The following is a 24,251-nucleotide window of genomic DNA, read 5'->3' as shown; positions in this document are numbered from 1 at the left end:
TCCTTATTGTCCTTAACTCTGCTGGCCATAGTTTTCTCCTTTTGTGCTTTTGCTCCCTTATCAATTTTCTACAATTCCTAATTCTGATTTATATTCATTACTATTAATTTCCTCTTTCTTCCTTTTGATATTTATTGTTATTTTTATTTTATAGCTACCTTCACTTCCCCTGTAAACAGGCCATTTTTAAACCAATATGGCCTTTTTTCTCAATTATGGATTCACGATGTAGCACCACAATTTTTGTGTGTGCTTATATCCCCAGGGCTAATCAAGATGTACTAGGGGCCAGATTTTCAGGCCCAGCTCCCTTTTAGGCATGTAGATAAGAAGAGTTCAGCACCTGCTGTGCACCCGCCATGCTAAGCACTCTCCATGCTTTGCGCATACTTATCCATTCTGTGCAAACATGAGGTACTGTTCTCCCTAGATTCCAGGTGCAGATACAGCTGCTCGGTGAAAATACATCAGCAGGACAGAACCAGAAGCATGGGTATTTGGTGGAAGGGAGTGACCTGAATTGCAGTGACATTTCCTAAGGGTGAGAATGGGTGGCCAAGCCAACAGGAATAGCCCCCTCCCGAGGACAGCCCTGCCCCCCCTCAGAGATCCTCACCAGATCAGAGCGTTAGGCATCATATCTAGGATTTGGGAGGTCCTAATATCTGTGTGAGGAGCTGGTGTGAGCACAGACAACTATTGTTTTCATCTCTGGGCACCTCACTACAGGAACGATCTTGATGAACTAGGGGGAGTTTGGAGAAGAGGCACAGGAGTGCTCAGGGGGCTGATGGGAGCATCTCCAGGGAGACAGTCAAAGAGCTGCACCTGTCCATTATGGCTAAGGGACATTATAACCCTTTACAAATATCTGAAGGATGTAACCATCATGCTTCCACCGAAGAGGTGGGACCGTGACTTATTGCTGATGGCTCTGACCAGTTCTGCACTATTAACCCGATTCGGAAATTCCTCCTCTGTGCTGCTCTGCCAGAGTCAGTGTCTGGGCAGCTTTGGAGCAATCTGACAAGACGGGGCGGGGCCTTGTTCACTTTGGGAAGCTTTGTCTAACTTTGGGAGATGTTGTACCCCCAAAGCGGCAAGGCCTGGACACTCGTTGTTGGTTTGTCTCCTGCGTGAGGGATGCAGCACTGGCGCATTTGTCCATTCCTTACTGGATCTTTGCTTTAGGGCTTGACAAGCCATCAGGCCCTGGCAGCCTTGCGAACCAATGGCTGGAATTTGAAGCCATAAATTCAAATTAGAAATGGGGGGGGGAGCTGGGCCATATCTCATTTATTTTTATCGAAGAAGATGTGTGACTTGGTTTCCCCTCTCACTATGTATTGTTACCCGTCAGGTGTGAAGGGATTAACTTCTTTCTTGAAACAAGACAGTACCTACAGTGTGGTCACCTGAAGCACAAATGAACTAACGGAACTAACACCGCTAATGTAATGGCCACAAATCTCTAGACAGGGAAGCAAGGCTGCAGAAGTACTGCTTCCTGCAGGAAATTGCATGCAGTGGTTTGACTGGGGTCCAGAGGGACTTGAGAACTGGATAAAGTTAGCAGCCTGAGAGAGAGGAGAGGTTGGTGTTGGTGTTGGTCTGTTTGAGCAGGGAGTTGGACTAGATGACCTCCTGAGGTCTCTTCCAACCCTAATCTTCTATGATCTGTCTCGATCTGTAACCGGAGCGGACTGCACCGGCTCTGCTGGAGAACTGGCATCAGCTGCAGCTTATTGTACTACCTGGTAGTTTAGCAGCTGGAGATAAGAGGAAGAGCCACCCCCTTGTGACCAGCCACCCGTTCAGACTGCCAGCCAGCCCTCTGCAGAATAGCAGTGGTCCATGGACCAGGGTTTGAGAATTGCTGTGCATGAAAATCTGAAGATGGGCCTTGAGTGGGCCTGACTGTTATAAAAAGGCAGTCAGCAGTGAACCAGCTGAGCGGCGAACAGCAGAGGCTAACAGAGGGAGTATGCCTGGGAGTTCGCCTGAGGAGAGCCCACTGAGGCTTTCATCTCGTGGGCTTCCGTGAGTTGCTGCAACAGCTGAGGAAGCTCTTAGAAGGAAGAAATTATGGAAGGTGAGCGTTCAGCTGTTGTAACCTGCACAGGTTGTGCCATGTTTGTCTTTCTTCCATAGGACAGAAGTGACTTTGTTTGTACAAAGTGCAAGCTGGTCTCCATATTGGAAGAGAAGGTTCGAGGTCTGGAGAAACAAGTATCGACCCTGTGTTGCATACGAGAAAATGAAGATTTCCTGGACAGACGTCAGGATATGCTTCTGCGGGCACAACGTTCTAAAGAATCAGAGCAGGCTGCGCAGAAGGGACTGAGGGATGGTGAAGATATTTGGCAGCATGTGACCTCCAGAAGAAGAAAGAGGAGCGTCCATGTGCCAGCAATGGAGATAGAGGTGAGCAACCGTTTTCATGTTCTCTCCACAGGTAATAATGTGGAGAGTGGAGTAGATGATACATCTGAGGGAAGGGAGCAGAAGGAGACTCCACCGATTGGAAGGCATGAGATGCACTGTCCTAGGGATAGGGGTTCCACGACCACCACTCCCAAGAGGAGGAGGAGGGTGGTGGTGGTCGGGGACTCCCTCCTCAGGGGGACTGTGTCATCTATCTGCCGCCCCGACCGGGAAAACCGAGAGGTCTGCTGCTTGCTGGGAGCTAGGATTCATGATGTGACAGAGAGACTGCCGAGACTCATCAAGCCCTTGGATCGCTACCCCTTCCTGCTTCTCCATGTGGGCACCAATGATACTGCCAAGAATGACCTTGAGTGGATTACTGCAAACTACGTGGCTCTGGGAAGAAGGATAAAGGAGTTTGAGGCGCAAGTGGTGTTCTCATCCATCCTCCCTGTGCAGGGAAAAGGCCTGGGTAGAGACCGTCGAATTGTGGAAGTCAACGAATGGCTACGCAGGTGGTGTCGATTAGAAGGCTTTGGATTCTTCGACCATGGGATGGTGTTCCAAGAAGGACGAGTGCTAGGCAGAGACAGGCTCTGAATTCTGAAACACTTAGAGGAGAGGAAAGTGATCAGGAACAGTCAGCATGGATTTACCAAGGGCAAGTCATGCCTGACTAACCTAATTGCCTTCTATGAGGAGATAACTGGGTCTGTGGATGAGGGGAAGGCAGTGGATGTGTTATTCCTTGACTTTAGCAAAACTCTTTGGAGCGGCCGCCCCAAGCACCTGCTTGAGAAGCTGGTGCCTGGAGCCGGCCCTGTTGCAGATGACACTAAACTGAGAGGAGTGGTAGATACGCTGGAGGGTAGGGATAGGATACAAAGGGACCTAGACAAATTACAGGATTGGGCCAAAAGAAACCTGATGAGGTTCAACAAGGACAAGTGCAGATTCCTGCACTTAGGACGGAAGAATCCCATGCACTGTTACAGACTAGGGACCGAATGGCTAGGAAGCAGTTCTGCAGAAAAGGACCTAGGGGTTACAGTGGACGAGATGCTGGATATGAGTCAACAGTGTGCCCTTGTTGCCAAGAAGGCTAACGGCATTTTGGGCTGTATAACTAGGGGCATTGCCAGCAGATAGAGGGACGTGATTATTCCCCTCTATTTGACATTGGTGAGGCCTCACCTGGAGTACTGTGTCCAGTTTTGGGCCCCACACTACAAGAAGGATGTGGAAAAATTGGAAAGAGTCTAGCGGAGGGCAACAAAAATGATTAGGGGGCTGGAACACATGACTTATGAGGAGAGGCTGAGGGAAATGGGATTGTTTAGTCTCCAGAAGAGAAGAATGAGGGGGATTTGATAGCTGCTTTCAACTACCTGAAAGGGGGTTCCAAATGAGGATGGATCTAGACTGTTCTCAGTGATACCTGATGACAGAACAAGGAGTAATGGTCTCAAATTGCAGTGGGGGAGATTTAGGTTGGATATTAGGAAACAGTATTTCACTAGGAGGGTGGTGAAGCACTGGAATGTGTTACCTAGGGAGGTGGTGGAATCTCCTTCCTTAGAGGTTTTTAAGGCCCGGCTTGACAAAGCCCTGGCTGGGATGATTTAGTTGGGAATTGGTCCTGCTTTGAGCAGGGGGTTGGACTAGATGACCTCCTGAGGTCCCTTCCAACCCTGATATTCTATGATTCTATGACTCGCACCAAGAACTGACATGAGCCTACAGCCAATAAAAACAGCCCTCCTGGAAGGCTCGGAAGGACTGGAAGCTGGCCTGTTGTCTCCATGTGGATGATGGCACCATCTGGTAGGCACACACATAAGCTGTTTATGTTTTCTCTGCTTTTGGTTCTGAATAAACCCTTTGCTTTCTGAAGGCAGCTGGTCACTAGCCCTGGGAGAGGGCAGGACGGCCATGGCTAAACTACACTTGGCTCAGAAGGCCATGAAGGGCCCTAGGTGACAGAGGACAAACATTTTAACAGTGAGGGAGACGAGCCACCCACCAACTGCCCAGCCCCCCTTGAAGGGCGGTGAGGAGTCTGAGCTTCCTTGTATTCCAGAGCCCAGGGAGCCCACAGCGGGAATCCTTGGACCTTTTCAAATCTGGAGTGGATCTAGCTGGGGTGAGGGAGTTGGGGGCGAGCAGACAGAGTCTCCAGGAGGCAGCACTGCATGGCTGGCAAGTGGGAGAGCAGCTCAACAAACCCGGCTGTCCTCTGGGATGTCCCCTGGTCCCCATTCTGTGGACAATATCCCCTGCTGAACAGCAGAGATCCCTCCTCCCCATCACTCCCAGCAGCAAAGTATGTTCCCAAAACAGGCGCCTAAGGAGTGGGTCAGAGTTCGACAGAGCTGCAGGTACAGTACTCCCACCGCGCTCCGGGAGATGGGCTGCATGCTTCTAGGGACGGATACAGAGTGACCCAGAGGGTAGTTATGGTCATGAGCAGAAAGCTAGCAGGGCAGCGGCAAATGACATTGCACCAACCTCTCTCACACTGCTGTGTCCCCAGCGGGAGAGTGGCTGAGGGAATGGCCTCACTTCTTGGCAGCCAGGGCCTCCATCTGCAGCCCAGGAGCCCAATGGCCCCTCTCTAGGCTTTAAAAGCCCACCCCCTTAATTCCAATATCATATGGCTGTGGCACCCCGGGGAATGTCTTGGTCCACGTGCAAAGGAAGCCTGAGGAAATGGACTGGTAGGCGGGGGAGAGAAGGAGGGAGGCAACGGAGCAGGAAAAATGGAGGAACAATTGAGAGGAGGAAAAAGGAAATCCTCTTGGAGCGGGGACATGTTTTCCCAGGCTGTCTGGCTGCTGCCATGAGCTCATTCTCTGGGCTGAGGTTAATGTGGAACGGGATGTCCAGCCCTAAAACCACCAGCACAACCGTCACTGCACCTGCCGAGCATTGCTCGCTGTCTTGGCATCATAGCCATCCCCTTGCCATAAACGCCGTGCCTGGAATGGAAACTCTGAGTCCCCAGGCATTGCCACTGCTCTTTAATGCAGGCCAACAGGCCATGAATTTCCATGAGCTCATGTGGATTGTTTATCCTGGAAAATTTCTTTTGCTCAGTGAAGTATAAAGGACACCTACAGGGAGGAGAGGGCTCTTGAGTCGGCCATATGCAGCATCTCAGTACCACACAACAGTGATCTCAGCAAGTCTTGCATGCTGTGACTCCTGCACGCCTGGTTCTGTGTCCACATTTGAAAAAGGCTATTGAGAAACTGGAGAGGGTGCAGAGAAGAACGATTCGAGGGTCAGAGAAAACAATTTATAGCAAGAGACTTGAATAGCTCAATCTGCTTAATGATCAAAAAGCAGAGTGAGAGATCCCAGTGTCTATGTACTTTCATGGGGAGAAAATACTTGATACTAACGGGCTCTTTAACTTATGGAGAAAGGCAGAACAAGAACAATGGTTGGAAGTTAAACCCAGATTAGAAGTAGCAATGTTAACAGTGAGTGTGATTAACCGCTGGAACAAGCTACCAAAGGAAGTGATGGATTCTCTGTTTCTTGGTGCCTGCTAACCCTGGCTGGATGCCTTTCTAGAAGAGATGCTTTAGCCAAGCACAAGTCACTGGGCATCACATCAGGGTAACTGGGCAAAATGTGATATGCAGGAGCTACTGGCCTTAAACTGAAAGACAATGAGCACAATGGCACCAGCCTTCCCCTACCAGGAGGGCATGTTGCCTCAGGTGATCCAAAGTCTACCCAGACTATAGGGTGTGGTTCTACAGAGCATCAGCATGGATTTATTACCCAGAGGCATGGGTCATGGTGCTACATACCACCAGCAGCAACATGGCTGGCCCAAGGTGCATTGAGGTGTCACCGCACACTCATGTATGAGCTGTAGTTGAGGCCTCTGGAAATACTGGTGACATTTTGTTCAATTGTATAGCAGGAAAGTTTTGAAAATCTGCAGGTTTGTATAATACAAATTGCTCCGGACGCAAAGGCAAATGATCAGCAGCTAGGTAGGAAATTACCTGTCACTTTAGTCTGTAGCTTGAAATAAAATGGACTAAAATCTTCCCCCATATTCATTCCATCTTGAGAGTTTCCCCAGAGATTTTTCTGTCCCCCCAAGATTTTTTCAGTTCCTCTCAGACAAGGGCCTGAGAGGCAGGAACAAGCGCTCTGGAAGATGGGCCCCTGAGATGCACAGGCAGAGTGGGGCTGAAGCACCCAGGGGGAGAGCTCTCTGATAGACCCTTGGGGAGGCTGCTCTGTCCCCCGCTCAGTGCAGGGGGGAGCCGCAAGTTCCAGGGCATGGGGCACTAGTTCTTGCTCATCCTGTGCAATCCCACGTTCTGGGGTCAGTAGTTCCTGTTCTGAGGAGCAGATTTCCAGGCTGCAGGTGCATGTTCCACTTCCTCCTTGGCGGGCTCTGGGCTGTGTAATGTGTTTGCCTTGGCTGTTTGCCACCAGAGCAGCCGCACTAAAAACAGGCTCTGGCTAAATGAGAAGAGACACCATTGCTATGCAGCAGTACGGCCCCCTGTCAGCAAGCAGCATCCCTCCGGCCTCTTGTGGCTGGGGGGGCAATGCAGGGTATCCCAGGTGGCCAGAGAGGGTGCAGAGCCTGGCCAGGACAGGTTGAGGTCCCCAGGGGGCTGGCTGACATGGGACCCAGATCCCTGCAGTGGGCTTGTGTCTGGCCTGGAGGTGGTGTAGCTCTGCAGGAGGGGAGCGGTGGCTCTGTCCACAGGAGGCTGGCAGATGGGGCAGAGCTGGGGAGACGCTTGTGTCCTGCCTGCAGAGCAGCGCTGTCTCATCTGTAATGGGCTGGTGAACAGGTTCTTCAGCTGGTGTGTGCCCCCCGCCTGCCCTGGGTAAACAGCCATCCTCCCTCTCATAACTATAAAGGGAAGGGTAACAGCTCTCCTGTGTACAGTACTATAAAATCCCTCCTGGCCACAGACTCCAAAATCCTTTTCCCTGTAAAGGGTTAAGAAGCTAAGGTAACCTGGTTGACACCTGACCCAAAGGACCAATAAGGGGACAAGATACTTTCAAAGGGGGGGGGGGGGATTTTGTTTGTGATCTTTGTTTGGGAAGTTGTTCGCTCTTGGGAATAAGAGGGACCAGACATCAATCCAGGTTCTCCACATCTTTCTGAACAAGTCTCTCATATTTCAAACTTGTAAGTAAACAGCCAGGCAAGGCGTGTTAGTTTACCTTTGTTTTCTCAACTTGTAAATGTACCTTTTACTAGAGTGTTTACCTCTGTTTGCTGTAACTTTGAACCTAAGGCTAGAGGGGAGTCCTCTGGGTTCTTTAAGTTTGATTACCCTGTAAAGTTATTTTCCATCCTGATTTTACAGAGATGTTTTTTACCTTTTTTCTTTAATTAAAAGCCTTCTTTTTAAGAACCTGATTGATTTTCCTTGTTTTTAGATCCAAGGGGGTTGGATCTTGATCCACCAGGAGTTGGTGGAAGGGAGGAGGGGGAATGGTTAATTTCGCCTTGTTTTAAGCTTAGCAGTTTTCATGCAGGCCCCCACATTTGTACCCTAAAGTTCAAAGTGGGGAAGCAGCCTTGACACTCCCGCCACAGGGCTGTCTCCCTGGTCATAACACAAGGCAGACAGGCCCCGACAACCAAGCCTGAGCTAGCCGGTGCCCCATTACCCCCACTCTGGCTGTGCATTGCCCCACAGGCTGCTGGGGCCGCTCCGTGTGCACGTTCTCTGGCCCCTGGCCCCACTGAGGCCCTACGGAAGAGAGGCCTGGGAATGGGCTGTGCTGTGCTGTGACTGGTGTGAGCGCCGGCATGCAGCTAACAGGGACGGTTACTGGGGAAATGCAGGGGCAAAACACGGGACAGTCAAGGGGCCAAAGCAAGGAGTGGGGAGGAGAGGAGGGAGAGGAAGGAGAGAGGGAGGGTTTCTGGTCAATCGGTGACTCCCTGAGAACACAGGGGCGGTGCTAGCTAGGCCTCCTCCAGGGCCCAGCAAGACCCACGCCTGACGGCGCTCCCCAGTGCCCCTGGGGCCAGCGTGCCACGGCCCCGCGCTCCCTGTCCTGACCCAGCAGGGCCCCGCGTAGCTTCAGGGGGCGGGTTCCTCTGAAGCGCATTAGTGGTTCAGGCTTCCCCAGCTAGCTCCAGTCCAGTAACAGCCTGGCTCTGCCTGGGTCAGGCACGTCCCAGACGCATGGGGGCAGGAGCTGAGCCCAACACTGTGTCTGGGAAATTGGAACTCCCTGAGGGGGGCCAGGCCTCCCAGCCCCACAAGCCTTCGCCTGACCTGAGCGAGAACCAGGGCAGTGTCCTGCAGGGCCTGAGGCGCTCTCGCCCCAAAGCCACGCCAGGCCTGTGCTCCGGGTAGGGCTGCAAGCTTTCTAATCACACAAAACCGAATACCTCTGCCCCACCCCTGCCACTGCCTTGCCCCTTCCCCAAGGCCCCGCCCCTTCTCCAGGCCCCACCCCTTCCCCAAGGCCCCTCCCCCTGCTCACTACATTTCCCCCTCCCTCAGTGGCTCACTCTCCCCCATCCTCACTCACTTTCACTGGGCTGGGGCAGGGGGTTGCGGTGCGGGAGGGGGTGAGGGCTCTGGGTGGGGGTGCAGGTTCTGGGGTGGGGCTGAGGATGAGGGGTTGGGTGCAGGAGGCTGGGGGTGGGGCCGAGGGATTCGGAATGTGGGAGGGGGCTGTGGGTTGAGGCAGGGGATTGGGCTGTGGGAGGGGTGAGAGCTCTGGGCTGGGGGTGCTGGCTCTGGGGTGGGGCTGAGGGGTTTGGGGGGCCCTAGACAGGCATCCCTTCCCCAGCTCCCATTGGCCAGGAGCCAGTGCTCGGGTAGCGCACAGAGCCCCGTGGCCCCCCTGCCTAGGAGCTGGACCTGCTGGCCGCTTCCGGGGCGCAGCGCGGTGCCAGGACAGGTAGGGATTAGTCTGTCTTGGCTCTGCAGCACCGCTGACCGGACCTTTAACAGCCCGGTTGGCAGTGCTGACTGGAGCCACCAGGGTCCCTTTTTGGCTGTGTGTTCAGGTCCAAAACTGGACACCTGATCACACTATGTGCAGGGCTGGGGGGTGGGGGAGCTGTGAGGGCTCTCTCCACCTGCCTGGGGGGAATGGGGCCAGCAGGCCTGTGCTCTGGCCATGCAGTGGGGGGAGAACAGGGAGAAGGGGCCAGCTTAGGCCCCAAAAATCCTCGCTATTGGCACTGGCAGTGTTGGTCCGTGGGCAGCGAGGGGGAGCGGACAGGCCCTGAGTGGAGCTGCTCCGAGGGGCCTATGGCTGCTCCAGCTTATCACTCCCCATGCTGGCTCCTTGCTCAGCTCCCCTGCTCCTGGGGGGGACGGGGCACTGCAGGGCACAATCATGAGCGGCAGCTGAGCACTTCGCTGGTGCAGTGTGTGACGAACTGGGACTGTTCGTAATGTGGTCTTTGAATGCTGAGTGGGGAGTGTTGGCTGGGAAGGCAGGGGAGTGTGGCTAGGATGGGCTGCACTGGGGGAAGGGAGACAGCAGAGGGAGGATACCTGAGCATGTAACATGAGAACCCAGGAAGGGGTTAGAGGCCAGGTGACACCTTTGCCCGGGAAACTGAACAAAGGCTGTGGGAGGGGTCGCTAGAGGGGGAGTTTTCAGAGCTGGCTGGTGGAATGGCTGGGAGGGAGATGGGGCTCTGACCCCCCAAAGGGGCTGTGGTGCCCTGGGACCCCAAGATGGACCTAACTGGGGGGGATCCTGTTGTCTGTGCCTGCAAGACCTGTCTTGGACTGTGTTCCTGTCGTCTAAATAAACCTTCTGCTTTACTGGCTGGCTGAGAGTCATGGTGAATCGCAGGAAGCCGGGGGTGCAGGGCCTTGTGTCCCCCCACACTCCGTGACACAGTGGGGTCGTGTCTGCGGCTGGCTGCATGTGGCCCTGGAGAGCCGCTCTCTGCATATGCACAGAGCAGAATCCGGCCTCACTGCAGGCCGGTCCCTGCTTCCTGGGTGAATAAACCCGGCTCGGAAGGACCTCCCACCTCCCCTTGAACCTGCTCTCGGCTGCCAGGATGCCGGACCAGGGCCCTCGCTGCAGGCGCTGTCCTGAGGGGACACTGCTCGAGAATGCTGGCATGGGCGGCGAGTGCTCCAGCAATGTTTGAGGCCAGGTCTCTCCCTCTGCCCCGCCTTCTGCCCCCTGCCTGGTGATTTAAAATGGCCCCGGGCCCCCACCAACCACCGACAGCACAGCAGAGCTGAGTGGCTTCCTCTCTGCTCACCCCATGTGGTGCCGGCCCCTCCCTGCAGCCCCTGGGCAGGGTGGGTCTGTGTCCCGCCCCTGCGGCCAATAGGAAGCTGTGGGGGCAGTGCATGGGGTTAGCAGCATGCGGAGGCCCTCCGGCCCACCCTGCCTAGGAGCCCCAGGTAAGCGCCGCACCTCCCACCACCTCCCAGAGCCTGCACCCCTCACCCCCTCCTACATCCCCACCCGTCCCAGAGCCTGCACCCCTCACCCCCTCCTACACCCCCACCCGTCCCAGAGCCTGCACCCTGCACCCCTTCTGCATGCCAATCCCTTGCCCCGGCCCAGGACCTGCACCCCCGACCTCCTCCCAAACCCAAACTCCCTCCCAGAACCGTAGGCAGGTGGGGGTGGAGGTTTCGGGGGGCGGCTCTGGGCACCACCAACATTTCTACAAACCTGCCACCCCTGGATGCTGGGGCTGGGCCTGGCTCCCAAACACGGTCATCCTGCTGCAGGCTCCGGGACTTTCCAGGGCTGCTTTCCCCCCGACTGTATTTCTCGCCACAGCTCCCAGCCTGGCAGCAGAGCGGGCTGGGGTCACACTGCGCCTCTTAGATCCAGACGTTTGCTCAGTGCCACTGGGAGGATGTTACCTGTAAGATCCCCAGATTCCCCTCCGACCCCGGCACCCCTCCATCCTCATCTTTGGTGTGCCCTGCAATTGTCGTCCTGTCTTCCAGCCCTCGCCGGTCTGCCCGCACCAGTGGTTCCACCCTGTAACTCTCCTGCGATCCAGTCTGGGCCTGTTCCTTTCTCCCCCCAGCTCCGCTAGTGCCCCTCACTCCCGACATGCAGTCCCTGCTAGCCCAGCCCTGGGTTCCCCCCCAGCTCTCCCAGTGCCCCTCACTCCCAACATGCAGCCCCTGCTAGCCCAGCCCTGAAATCTCCCCCAGCTCTCCCAGTGCCCCTCACTCCCGACACACAGTCCCTGCTAGCCCAGCCCTGAGCTCCCCCCGAGCTCTCCCAGTGCCCCTCACTCCAGACACACAGCCCCTGCTAGCCCAGCCCTGGGCTCCCCCCAAGCTCTCCCAGTGCCTCTCACTCCCAACATGCAGCCCCTGCCAGCCCAGCCCTGGGGTGAGGACAAAGTGGGGAGGGGAGCTGGTGCTGAGAGACAGAAGGGGAGGGAAGCGAAGGGGACATGGAGAGGTGCAAGGGGCAGTGCCCGTGTGCACAGCGTAGCCCAGGCAGGCAGGATCTCTGACAGCACCGTTCTGGGAGCACTGGTCCTGGTGAACGCAGCTCAGATGTCTGTCTGAGCCTGAGCAGCAGAGCTCCCTTCCCAGAAAACAGCGCCGGGTCCTGCCCTCGCTGCCTCTCATTCCAGTGGGCAGCTGCTCAGGCCAGACCTCCTCCAGCTGTGTCTGCGGCAGCCAGGCCAGCTGTGTCTGCACAACTCTCTGCTGGCTGCATGGCAGCACGTGGGCTGAATGAGAACGAGCACGCAGTCAAACCCGCATAGCCGTGGGGGAATCAGGGCTGATGGGGAGCTGCGGGCTGGGCATGGGCCCTGGCTGCCCCAGCCTCACCATGTCCCAGAGGACAAGTCCTGCTGGGAACCCCGGTGCACTCAGGGAAGGGGAAAGAGCCCCTCACGCCAGATGTTTACATGCCCCTTGACCTCGTGTTCTCTCCCGGCAGGTTCTGTCTGGGTCACAGGGACGGGACTGATCAGTCTCAAAGACTCCGGCTGTTTAGCTGCTCCAGACTGAACAGTGACGTGATCGCAGTGTAGCCGGACCTTCTTGGGGAGAAAACACGCGGCACTAAAGGGCTCTTGACTCTAACAGAGAAAGGCAGAACAAGAACCAACGGCTGGAACCTCAAGCCAGATACCTTCAGATATGAAATTGGGCCAAAAATGTTACCACTGAAGGAGATCAACCACTGGGGCAAACTCCAGGGAAGTGGTGGATTTGCCATCTCTTGGGGTCATCTCAGCCAGACTGGCCCATTTCTGGAATATGCTTCAGCCACACACAAGTTCTCCACAGGGGGAACGTGATGCTCTGCGGAGGGTCAGATATAATGGTCCCTTCTGGCCTTGAGCGCTATGAATCTGCGGCTGAGTCTCAGAAGCCCTGGAGGCAGTTCAGCCCTTCTGTAACCCTCCAGCATCAGGCATGGGGAGCTGCCTCCTGCGGCTCTCAGTTCCCCGTGCCTCAGTCACCAGCTGCTGCTCCAGCCTTGGCCGCCTCGCCCAGCTTTGCTGAGGCCTTGGCCATGTGGTGAGGCCCCGAGGGGAGCTCCCGGGTGCTGGCTTCTGCAGCCTGGGCAGTGCAGAGTGCTCATTGCACTGAGTTCCTTTCAGTCTGGCCCATCCCCATCTGCACCCCTGGCTAACGATCCCTGCCTGGTTTGCTGCAGGTCCCAGCATCGGGTTCGCAAACATTCAGGGCCCCATTGCCGAAATTCAGGGCAGGGCCAGGTAGAGCTGCCCCCACCCCCACCTGCAGCTCCACTGGAGCCTGGAGGCCTGGGTGCAGGCACTGAGGAGGCAGAGCCAGATGGTACCTCCTCCCTCAAGCTGGATTGCTGGAAGTCTGGGCGGAGGCTGGCCAGGCTGCTGCTGCCCTGGGCTGGTTTTAGGAGAAAGGCCTGAACCTGGCTGGTCACAGAGCACGTGGCATCTTGCCCCTTCTCAGGGGGGCAAAGCCAGTGGGTGAAGGGGGAGTGGCAACTATGCTGCCTGGCTGAGCACTGGCTGGAGGCCGGGGCACCAGCACGCTCCAGCTGTGATGCTACTTCTGTCCCCGTGTCCGCACGGGCCCAGTTACCCTTCGGCTTCACCTGAGCCCCTTTGCATCAAGCACCTCCAGGATCGCACTGAGCTCCCTGGGTTTGCTCACCCCACTCTAGCCCCTGCGTTCTCACGTCGTCTCTGGGCCCCCAGAGCCGCACTGAGAGCTCTCCTGACAAGGACGGAGGGTTAGCACTGCTCCCTGCAGCCCCCGCCCTTTACCAGACCCCAGGCCCCTGACCCAGTGCGTGCCCCAGGTGAGAGCCCCAAGCAGGCTGTGCCCCTGCCCGGGTGGGGTTGTGGGTCTGGGCACTGAATATGGGTGTGTATGAGGGGGGCCGCGGTTGTGGGAGCAGCCCCATTGCCTGGGCTGCCTGGTCACATCCCCTGGGTTTCAGCCCATTGTGGAAGCAGAGAAAGAACTGACAGGAAGGGGATTGCAATGCATGACAGTTCGTTAGCAAGAGTTATGCTAACTGTAACCCTAATAACGTGAGATCTGGAGAAGCAAGGAATGTGTGAGGCGAGTGGGAAAGAACTGTGTGAGAAGTTGTTGCGACCTTGTGTAGATAATGTGTAGATAATATGGAATGTAGACTGAGCGTCTACATTAGTGAGCAAAACAAGATATCAGGATGACCTTTGTATAAACAAAATGCAGCTGTTGCTCATTATTGTCTGTAACCAAAGGTATAAATGCTTGCTGTAATTGTTTACCTGTTGAGAGACCTGCTTAGCTCTCTCCCTCTATGCAATTGATAGAGAGAAAATAAAGTATCTGATTTGCTGTACCCAAACAAAAAGTGAGAACTCTGTTATTCTCCGACACCATGGAGATTGTGAGATTTCTTGCACCCCGAGTGGGCTGCAGCAAGAGCCTGTGCTACCCAGCGCGCCGACCCCAACCCCCATTCCTCGGCGGCGCAGCCAAGAACGGTCCTGGGAGTGGGTCTGGGGGACTGGGCTGCACTCACAGCCACACTGGGCTGGGACGCCGAGTGGGGCAGGGGGCTGCAGGCTAGTGGGACATGGCCAGCTGGGGTGAGGGCGACAGACTTACGGTCGCCGGGGAGAATTACAGTGCATGTGTGTGCACACTCCACGCCCCCCCGGAGGAGCCCCACAGAATGTGCGCGCTCACCCCCTCCCCCACTCACAGGAGTCAATCATCACCACAGACTCCCACCCCCAGGGAGTCCAACAGCACCCACAGCACGTCGTGCACCCCTTGTACACAGTGGGACAAAGCTTCCTCCCAGAGAGACACACCAGACGTGTTCACGCTATGACACGTCAATGCCCTGCCAGGAACGGCTGCTGTGAGCGTAAATCAGGTATTTACACACGGTGCCACTTAGTGGCTGACCCCTGTAATGCAGTTTAACATCTGCATTCCTACCACGCTGTCTTTGAAGTTCAATATGGATCAGACTGTTACGTGTCTGAATCGTGCTAGATTTCTAACTGCGCGACATGAACACATAACAACTGGGTCATTTAGCTATCCATTGGCTGGCTGTGGTCGGTTTGGAATCCTTGAGTCGTCTTGTTCTGCATCCGCCATCTGTAGAGTTTGCTGTGTGGATTGTTCTTTCCCAGGCACACGCTGCCGATGTTGATGGTTTCTGTTGAACTCTTCACTGTTGGTCTCAATCACATATGATCTGGGGGCTGAATTCTTTTTCTTTATAACAGCTGGAGTTGTCCATCCTTTTTCTCTACCCAGTTTGACACAAACAAGGTCACCAGGTTCTAGACAGGGCAGTTCTCAAACTGACTGACATCTGTTGTAAAAGTATTCATAAACACTTTTAGCTTTTTTATCAAATTTGGCTACTCTCTTCATGTCTGGCCACTTTGGAGATAGATTATTTTCCAAAGTTGGAACAATAGTTCTGAGTTGTCATCCCATCCGAAGTGGTGGTGGACTATATCCAGTAGTTGCTGTTGGTGTTGATCTGTAGTTCAGAAGGGCAAGAAATGGATCTTCCTATTGTAGGATTTTCTTGGCTAGTAGCATGATCAAATTCATATTTTGCTTTGAATGACTTAAATTCTGCAGTGGTGAATTGTGGTTCTTTGTCACTGGTTGTTTTGGAATACTAAAGTGAGCAAAAGTGCACAACTGTTTCTCAATAACACTACAGCATGTTATGTATTTCAAGTGCCTTATTTCTATATACTTGGAAAAATAATTCACTATGACCAGGTAATTATGTCCTCTGAATTTGCATAAATCTGCAGCTAGTCATTTCCAAGGACTGTCTGGTAGAGGTGTTGTTATTAAAGGTTCTCTGTGTTGGTCTGTTTGTTCTGCAATGTTCACATGCAGATACTTTATTTTTTATCAGAGGGGTAGCCGTGTTAGTCTGAATCTGTAAAAAGCAACAGAGGGTCCTGTGGCACCTTTGAGACTAACAGAAGTACTGGGAGCATAAGCTTTCGTGGGTAAGAACCTCACTTCTTGAAGAAGTGAGGTTCTTACCCACGAAAGCTTATGCTCCCAGTACTTCTGTTAGTCTCAAAGGTGCCACAGGACCCTTTGTTGCTTTTTATTTTTTATGTTCTTGATGCTGCATGGCCATCACGCTGACTGGTTGGCTCACTCACAGCATTTAGTTAATCCTTGATGTCCTTCATGGGTGAGGTTTTGTTTGGAATTATGATGCAATCACCTTTAATCATGAGTCCATTTGACGCACTTAATTGTCTAGGCACCACAAAGTTGTCTCTTGTCACTTCTGTAGTGTCCGTTAGATAATTTGGCCAGCCGGTCCTAATGTAACTTAGAACTTCTTGAAGTTACATGTCTGTTGAGGTTGCTTTTTGTAGCTGGAGTAGGTTTTTTTCCTGACACTGGTCTGAATGTGTCCACAGCATCCACATGCGCCTTTACATCGTCTTCAAATTCCTGGGTAGCTGAGTGTGACACTGGGCTCCATGACAGAGTGTCTGCTCTTCCCAGATTTTTCCCAGGAATATATTTAGCAATTGCATTAAATCACATTAACCTTAGCAATAGGCACTGGGATCTCAATGGAGCTCGATCCAGGACTTTTCTGTCTGTAACCCTTCTGCCCGTCTGAGTTGGCAGCAACAAGGGGTTCCATTTCAATAACACAATGCAAAACCAGCTCGAGCCCCCACCCAGTGACCTGGGACAATTACATACCACCCCCCGGGCGCCTCTACGAGGCAATACTTCCCCTCTCGCGAGCACGGAGTGTGAGTGTAGCAAAAGCCTTTTAATAAAGGAGGGAAACAATGCGGCATTATGTTGGGGAAAAACCACAAACAGGGTTCATAACACAAACCATGATCAAAAGACCCACCCCCAAATAAGTTTGGCAATGTCCTTTTCCCCTCAGGGTCTTAAGTCCAGCAACCCCCAAAATCACCCAAAGTCCCAAAAGTCCAACACCCCAAAAGTCTCTTGAGTCCAGCAACCCAAAAATCACCCAAAAGTCCAACAACCCAAAAGTCTCTGTCCCTGGTCAGTGCAGCCCCAGAGTTCAAAAGTTTATCTGCAGCATTTTACCTCCAAGCCTGCGGGAGGGGGGTGCAGCGGTGTTAAGGGGCACCTTACGTGGTCCGAGGCCGACTGTCCTACCTCTCCCTGGGGTTTTGCTGCAGCCTTCACCGCGAGCCACTCCGCCAGCCGCTCTGCTCCACCAGCCGTCCCGTGAGCCGCTCCAGCCATTCTGTGAACTGCTCTGCTCCACCAGCTGCTCTGCTAGCTGTCCTGAGAGCCGCTCCAGCCGTTCCGCGAACTGCTCTGCTCCACCAGCTGCTCTGCTAGCTGTCCTGTGAGCCGCTCCAGCCGTTCCGCAAACTGCTCTGCTCCACCAGCCGCTCAGCAACATAGCTTCAGCCCCCCCCAGCACTCAGTGATTTTAGCTCTTTAGTGATTTCAGCTTGTAGTAAGGGAGCCTCAATGCAGGTGCACCATTGGCCCAAAGTGCATTCAGCTCAGCAGCCTGTAACTAGACTCCTAATAGAATTAAAATTAGCTCTGATATTCCACAGGAGAGAGAGAGAGAGAAAGGAGGAGGAGCAATTGGTATTTCGGGGGGGGGGGGCACCCATACCATCAGGTACAAATGCCTCCCTCAATTCACTGGGTTTTGGAACCTATGTCCCTTGTCTAGCAAGTGCTACTTAGTTAATGGTGAGTCCCTCTGTCATAAAACAGTTCCATTGTCCTTGATTTACATAGTCAGGATAACAACACTTTATTCTTCCTGCCCCGATAACAGAGAAACTGGGGATCCCACAGCAGCCAAAGTGACCATTTGGGGCTGCTGTGGGCTCATGCCAGGCGAGTGGGTGTGCCTATGCAAACAAGATCAGCCCCTGAAGTTCTTTTCCACAACTCACCACAATTCACCAGCAGATGTCAAGGTAGAACTCATCCTGACTCTGCTTACATGTCGATGACAGTTAAAAGTGATTTATGGTCTATTATCAGTGGAAAAAAGTCAAATCCCCACAGATATGTGTACAAGTTCTCACATGCCCATGAGCTTGCCAGGCTCCTTTTCAATCTGTGCATATCGTTTCTCTGCTTCTGTGAATGTGCGAGAGCAAAATGCAACTGGCATCCACACCGAGCCTTTCCGCCTAGGCCAGAGCGGCTTGTGTCCACACTGACCCCCATTGTGGGTTTGTGCACATTGTATACTCGAGAACTGGAGCTGCTGAGATAATTTCTTTTACCTTTTTGGAGGAAATTTCTTGATTTGGCCACATAGCCATAGTGTGTTGGATTTTAACAGCTCATTTGGTAGCTTTGTCACAGTAGAAAGATCTTGTAGGTATCAACCAAGGTAATTTACCATCCCCAGTATGTGTCTCAGTTCTGGTACATTAGTTGGTGCATTCAATTCTTGAATTGCTTTTACTTTCTCAGGGCTAGGACTGATTCCATCTTTATTTATTGTCTGTCCCAAAAGCATGGTTTGGGGTAGGCAGAAAACTCACTTTTCCTTGTTTAGTTTCAGTCTGGACTGACTGATTCAGCTTAGAAACTTTGGAGAGGGTTTTGTTGTGTTCTTCCATCGACGATCCATATAGCAGAATAACTAGAGCTCCATTTGTGGTCATTAACAGTTCTCTCTATCGCTGGAAAATGTCAGATGCACTGTAACCCCAGAAGGTGATCTTCAAAAGCAAAATCTCCCAAAGGGTGTGATAAATGTAGTCAGCTTAGCACTTTATTTGGCCAAAGGAATTTGCTGGAATCTGCTCGAGGTATCCAGCTTGGAGAGTTCCTTTCACTCTGGAGAGGAACTCATTGAGAGAAGCATCGCAGGAGCCAGCAAATAGAGCGGAAAGAGGGGAGTTTGAGTGGATTCTGCTGAAGGAGAAGGGAGGTGGGAGGAGGCAGGTCCCTGTTCCTTAGCAGCAGTGAATGAGTTTTTGTGTGTTTTGCATATTGTGTTTTTCTTTTCTTTTTCCAGTTTGCACAGCCTGGGAGGGGGCAGTGTGCTGTGAGAGAAGCAGAGCCGGTGATTACAGCAGAGCCCAACCGGGGGCGGGGCTTCCCTGATGAGGGGACCTATAAAGGCAGCCAAGCAGCCAGCCAGCAGCACAAGACCTGACCAGTGACCACAAGGGGCTTTGAATGGGTGTTTGTCCGGGGTGTTTGGGGAAGGGGTGTGTGGTGTTCTGCGTTTGTTTCTGTGTTTGTTTTTTTCTCTTTATTGTGTTTCTTTACAGGAGCTTGGGAGCAAGGCTATAACAAATACAGGACCTGAGAACAGCAAAACAAGGACACTGGACTTCAAAAAGGCAGATTTCAACCAACTCAGTGAAATAGCAGGCAAGGTCCTATGGAGAGACCAATTAGGAAGAAAAGGAGATGAAGGGGGCTGGCAGTTCCTAAAGATGTAAAGCTCAATGTCAAGCTATTCCCATGCACAGGAAAGAGAAGAAGAGTCACAGGAGGCCAATGCGGCTGCCCAAGGAGCTTTGTAGCTATCTAAAAACCAAAAGGGATCCATACAGGAGATGGAAGGAGGGGCACGGCACCAAGGAAGGATACATGGGAATAGCGTGATTGTGTAGGGACAAAATCAGGAGAACCAAGGCAAAACTGGCAAGGAATGCTAGAGACAACAAGAAGGGGATCTACAAATATATCAGTCAAAAAAGAAAGACCAAGGACAGTGTGGGGCCACTGCTCAATGGAGAAGGTGAGCTGGTAATGGAAGATGGTAGGAAGGAAGAGCTGCTCAATGCCTACTTCACTTCAGTTTTCTCACAAAAAATAACGTGTGACTGGATGACTAGTGAAGTGACCATAGACAATAAAGGGGAAGGGACACAGATCAGGAGAAGTAGAGAACATGTCAGAGATCTTCTGACTAATTTGAATGAATTCAAGTCAGCAGGGCTGGATGCTATTCACCCCAGGGAGCTGAAGGAATTAGCTGGAGAAATCTCGGAGCCACGGGCAATAATATTTTCAAACTCATGGATGACAGGAGAGGTCCCGGAAGCCTGGAGAAGGGCTAACATGGAGCCCATCTTTAAAAAGGAAAAGGAGGAGCTGAGGAACCTGACTTCGATACCTGGAAAGCTACTAGTGCAATGTATAAAACATTTAATTTGTGAATACCTGGAGGATGAAGGGGGTCACTAGCAAATCATGTCAAACCAGCTTGATTTCCTTCTTTGACAGAGTAACTGGTTTGGTGGAATGCGGTGGACATAATATACCCGGACTTAGCAAGGCTTTTGACACAGCCCCACGTGACAATCTGATAAGTAAGCTGGAGAAATGCAGGCTCAGTGGAACAACTGCAAAGAAAGAGTCACTATTAATGGAATGATGTTGATTGTAGGGAGGTGTCAAGTGGGGTTCCACAGGGATCTGTTCTGCTGTTTAACATCTTTATTAATGACGTGGACTAGAGAGCAAACTGATCAAGTCTGCATATGACAGAAATCTGGGGGTGGGGGGCTTGCAAACACTTTGGAGAATAGAGCTAAAATTCAAAGGGATCTTGATAAATTGGAGAACTGGGCTACAGAAAATAAAATAAAATTCAGCAAAGACAGATGTAAGGTGCTACACTTAGGGGAAAAAAGCCAAATGCACAAATACAGAATGGGGGATAACTGGCTTGGCAGCAGCACTGCTGAGAAGGATCTGGGGGTTGTGGTGGATCACAACCTTGACATGAGTCAGCAATGTGATGCTGTTACTAAAAAAGCAAATGCAATTTTGGGTTGTATTAACAGAGGCAGAGCATGCAAGTCACAGGCGGTATTAGTACTGCTCTACTCGGCACTGGTTGGGCCTCAGCCGGAGTACTGACTCTAATTTTGGTCACCAATTTAAAAAAAGGGAGATAGAGAAACTGGAAAGGATCCAGAGGCGAGCGACAAAGATGATCAAAGGGATGGAATGCAAGCCAATGCAAGCAAAGGCTGAAGGAACTGGGCATGTTTAGTTTGGAAAAGAGGAGATTAAGCAGGGTAATGATAGCAGTCTTCAAATACTTGAAAGGCTGCCATAAAAAAGATGGAGGAAAATTGTTCTTTCTTGCAACAGAGGGCAGAACAAGAGGCAGTGGGTTCAAACTACAGCAGAGCAGAGTTAGATTATATCTCAGGAAAAACTTTCTAACTGTAAGAGCAGTGGGACAATGGAATAGAGGCCTAGGGAGGTTGTGGAAGCTCCTTCACTGGAGGTTTCAAAAGGAGGCTGGAGCCGTCGGTCTGGGATGGGTTAGACACAACAAATCCTGTATTTTGGCAGGGGGTTAGACTAGATAATGCTGGCGGTCCCTTCTAAACCTATAGTTCTATAATTCTATGATTCAATGATTCTACAGAGACAGCAGTGTTAGTGACCCAAGGAATGGCAGAGACAATGAAGATGACCGGATGTGGAAGCTGCGGGATGTACATGATCCTGGAGTGGGTACCCAAAAAGAGCTTTGTTTGTATGAAGTGCCGCCTGATAGAGCTGATGGAAGAGAAGATCCGAGGTTTGGAGATGCAGGTGGAAGCTATGGCTGAGTTTCAAAGGGGATTCAAGGAGATGATGGAGGGAAGGCAAGAGGAGGCTGAAGGGAAAAATCAAGACTGACAGATCCAAGCTGGAGTGGAGAGCTGTGAGGGGATATTGCTGGGTGAGGACAGTGGCCAGTGGAACCATGTGACTACAAGAACCAGGCAGAGGAAAAGACTGGCTCGTGAAGGAGAAGCAGAGCTCAGGAACAGGCTTGCTGAGTTGGAAAGTGAAGAAGGGGCACAGCAGGCAGTAGTGGAAGGAAGAAAATAAGAGCAGCTAGTCCTACACAAGGGGAAAAGTCAATGGAGATAGCCCCAGGAGGATACAGGATGACTCAGAGAAGATTTCAAAGGAGAACAAATGACAAGAGGACTTGCAGCCAGAAAGAACAGGAGGAAGGCTGGAGAATCTCACCACTACCAGGAAGAGGTCAGTCTATGTGATTGGGGACTCCTTACTAAGAAGAACATAGAGGCCTGTCACCAGAGCTGATCTGGAGAACAGATGTGGACCTGAGGCTGAAGAGTATCCTAATGAGAAAGAATCCACTGATTGTCCTTCATGTGGGAACAGATGACACAGTTAGATTCTTGCTGGAAAGCATTAAGGGAGACTGTGCCACGCTGGGGAAGATGCTTAAAGAACTGGAGGCTCAGGTGACCTTTCATAGGATTCTACCTGTCCCATGAGGATGAGAATGAAGGCAAGACAAGATTATGATGATCAACAGATGGCTCAGACAGTGGTGCTGTAAGGAGGGCTTTGGGATCTCCGACTACTGAGAGGCATTCATAGACAGAAAACTGTTCCCATGGGATGGACTCCACCTGAATAGAGAGGGTAATAGACTTCTGGGATGGAGGTTGGAACAAATGATTAAAAGCGCTTTAAACTAGAAACTCAGGGGAGAGAGTTGGGCAATGCTCTTGTAATCTCCACACTTGATTCTAATATTGACTGGGACGAAAATCAAGAAAGAGAGAATACAGCATGGAGAAAGGAACAGCAGTGGGTAGGAGAATGGACATTAAGAAGAAATAGAGAGCCAATGACCAATGAAACTAACAGTCAGTAGGTGATACTGGCAGTAGAATGGTTGTACCCAATTGAGTGAGGAATCTGGGTGAAGCTAAGCAGAAACAACTAAGATGATACCAATGCAAGGAGCCTGGTTAACAAAATGGAAGAACTAGAGCTACTGGTGCAGGAAGTGAAACCAGATATTAGAGGGATAGCAGAAACACAGTGGAACAGTAGTTATTACTGGAGTAAAGATATGGAAGGGTATGTGCTGTTTAGGAAAGATAGAAATAAGGGCAAAGGTGGTGGACTAGCATTGTATATTAATGGTGAGGCAGACTGCAAAGAAAGTAGAAGTGATGGAGTGGATAAAACAGAGTCTGTTTGGGTCAAAATCACTTTGGGAAAGAAAGCTACCAAAGGTTCCCTAGGCTAGTGCTTGGGGTGTGCTACAGACGCCCAGGATCTGGTAGTTAGGGCCCTATCAAATTCATGGCCATGAAAAATGTGTCACAGATTATGAAATCTCATCTCCCCTGTGAAATTTGGTGTCCAGCCAGGGGTTCCTACCCTGCACAGGGCTCCAGCTGCTAGTCTGCTGGCGGTTGGGAGGGACGACACTTCCTCTTCCCCTGCAGGGGCTGCTCCTGGGGTGGGTCAGACCCACCTCTGGGATCTCCCCCAGCTACAGGAAGCTTGGTGGCTCCAGCTGTTACCTCCCCACTTGGGGAGGCTGCAGCTCCAGCTGTCAAAGCGCTAGTCCATCTAACATTGCTTTGCTAGCTACTTGTAAGGAAGAGCCTTAATTACCACTTACATACCGTCCTAATATGTCTTTAAAGGTAGAATTTGGGTCATTTACCCTGCTAGTTGTTGAGGGGGTGTGGCTGGGGGTGGTACAGCCGCTGGAGGACCTGACAGCATTCTGCTCCTTTCCCTGCTGCGGTTCCTGGGACAGCCCTGAACCGCAGGACTCTCCTGGGAACCGCAGAAGGGAAAGGAGCAGAACGTGGGGCCACCAGGTGCCCCCACACTAGCAGCTCCTCTGATGCGGTCCTACCACCCCCAGCCCTGCCCTGGCGGAAGGGCTGGGAAGTATAGCCATACTGGAGAAGCTGCCAGCTTGGGGCTGTCCAGCGGCCCCACATTCTGCTCCTTTCGCCGTGGCGGTTCTGAAGTCTCCGGCACAGCGGGAGGAGGACAGAGCCCCCCTCCCCAGGTAAGGGGAGTGGATCACGGGGAGGGCACGGGAAGAGTGTGGGGGCCCCAGGCTGGGGGCGGGGCAGGGAGGAGTCATGTAGAGGGTCACACGAGGAGGTCACGTGCCCCCTGTTAGCTGCTGCTCCTCCCCCCCCGTGCAGGTAAGAAATGGATTCCTGCACCGTTGGTGCTAATAAAATTTGTGGATGACACAAAGTTGGGAGGTATTGCCAATATGGAGGGGGACCGGAATATCGTACAAGGAGATCTGGATGACCTTGAAAACTGGATTAATAGAAATGGGATGAAATTTAATAATGCAAAGTGCAAGGTCATGCATTTAGGGATTGATAAGAATTTTTGCTATTAGCTGGGAATGTATCAGGTGGAAACAACAAAGGAGGAGAATGCCCTGGGTGTATTGGTTGATCACAGGATGACTATAAGCCGCCAATGTGATATGACTGTGAAAAAAGCTAATGCAGTCCCAGGATGCATCAGGTGAGGTATTTCCAGTAGAGTTAAGGAAGTGTTAATACTATTATACAAGGCACAGGTGAG

The sequence above is a fragment of the Trachemys scripta genome, chromosome 18 (genome assembly GCF_013100865.1).
Source record: "Trachemys scripta elegans isolate TJP31775 chromosome 18, CAS_Tse_1.0, whole genome shotgun sequence".
Classification (NCBI taxonomy): Eukaryota; Metazoa; Chordata; order Testudines; family Emydidae; genus Trachemys; species Trachemys scripta.
The sequence above is the reverse complement of the archived record's forward strand: the minus strand, read 5'-3'. Positions refer to the sequence as shown.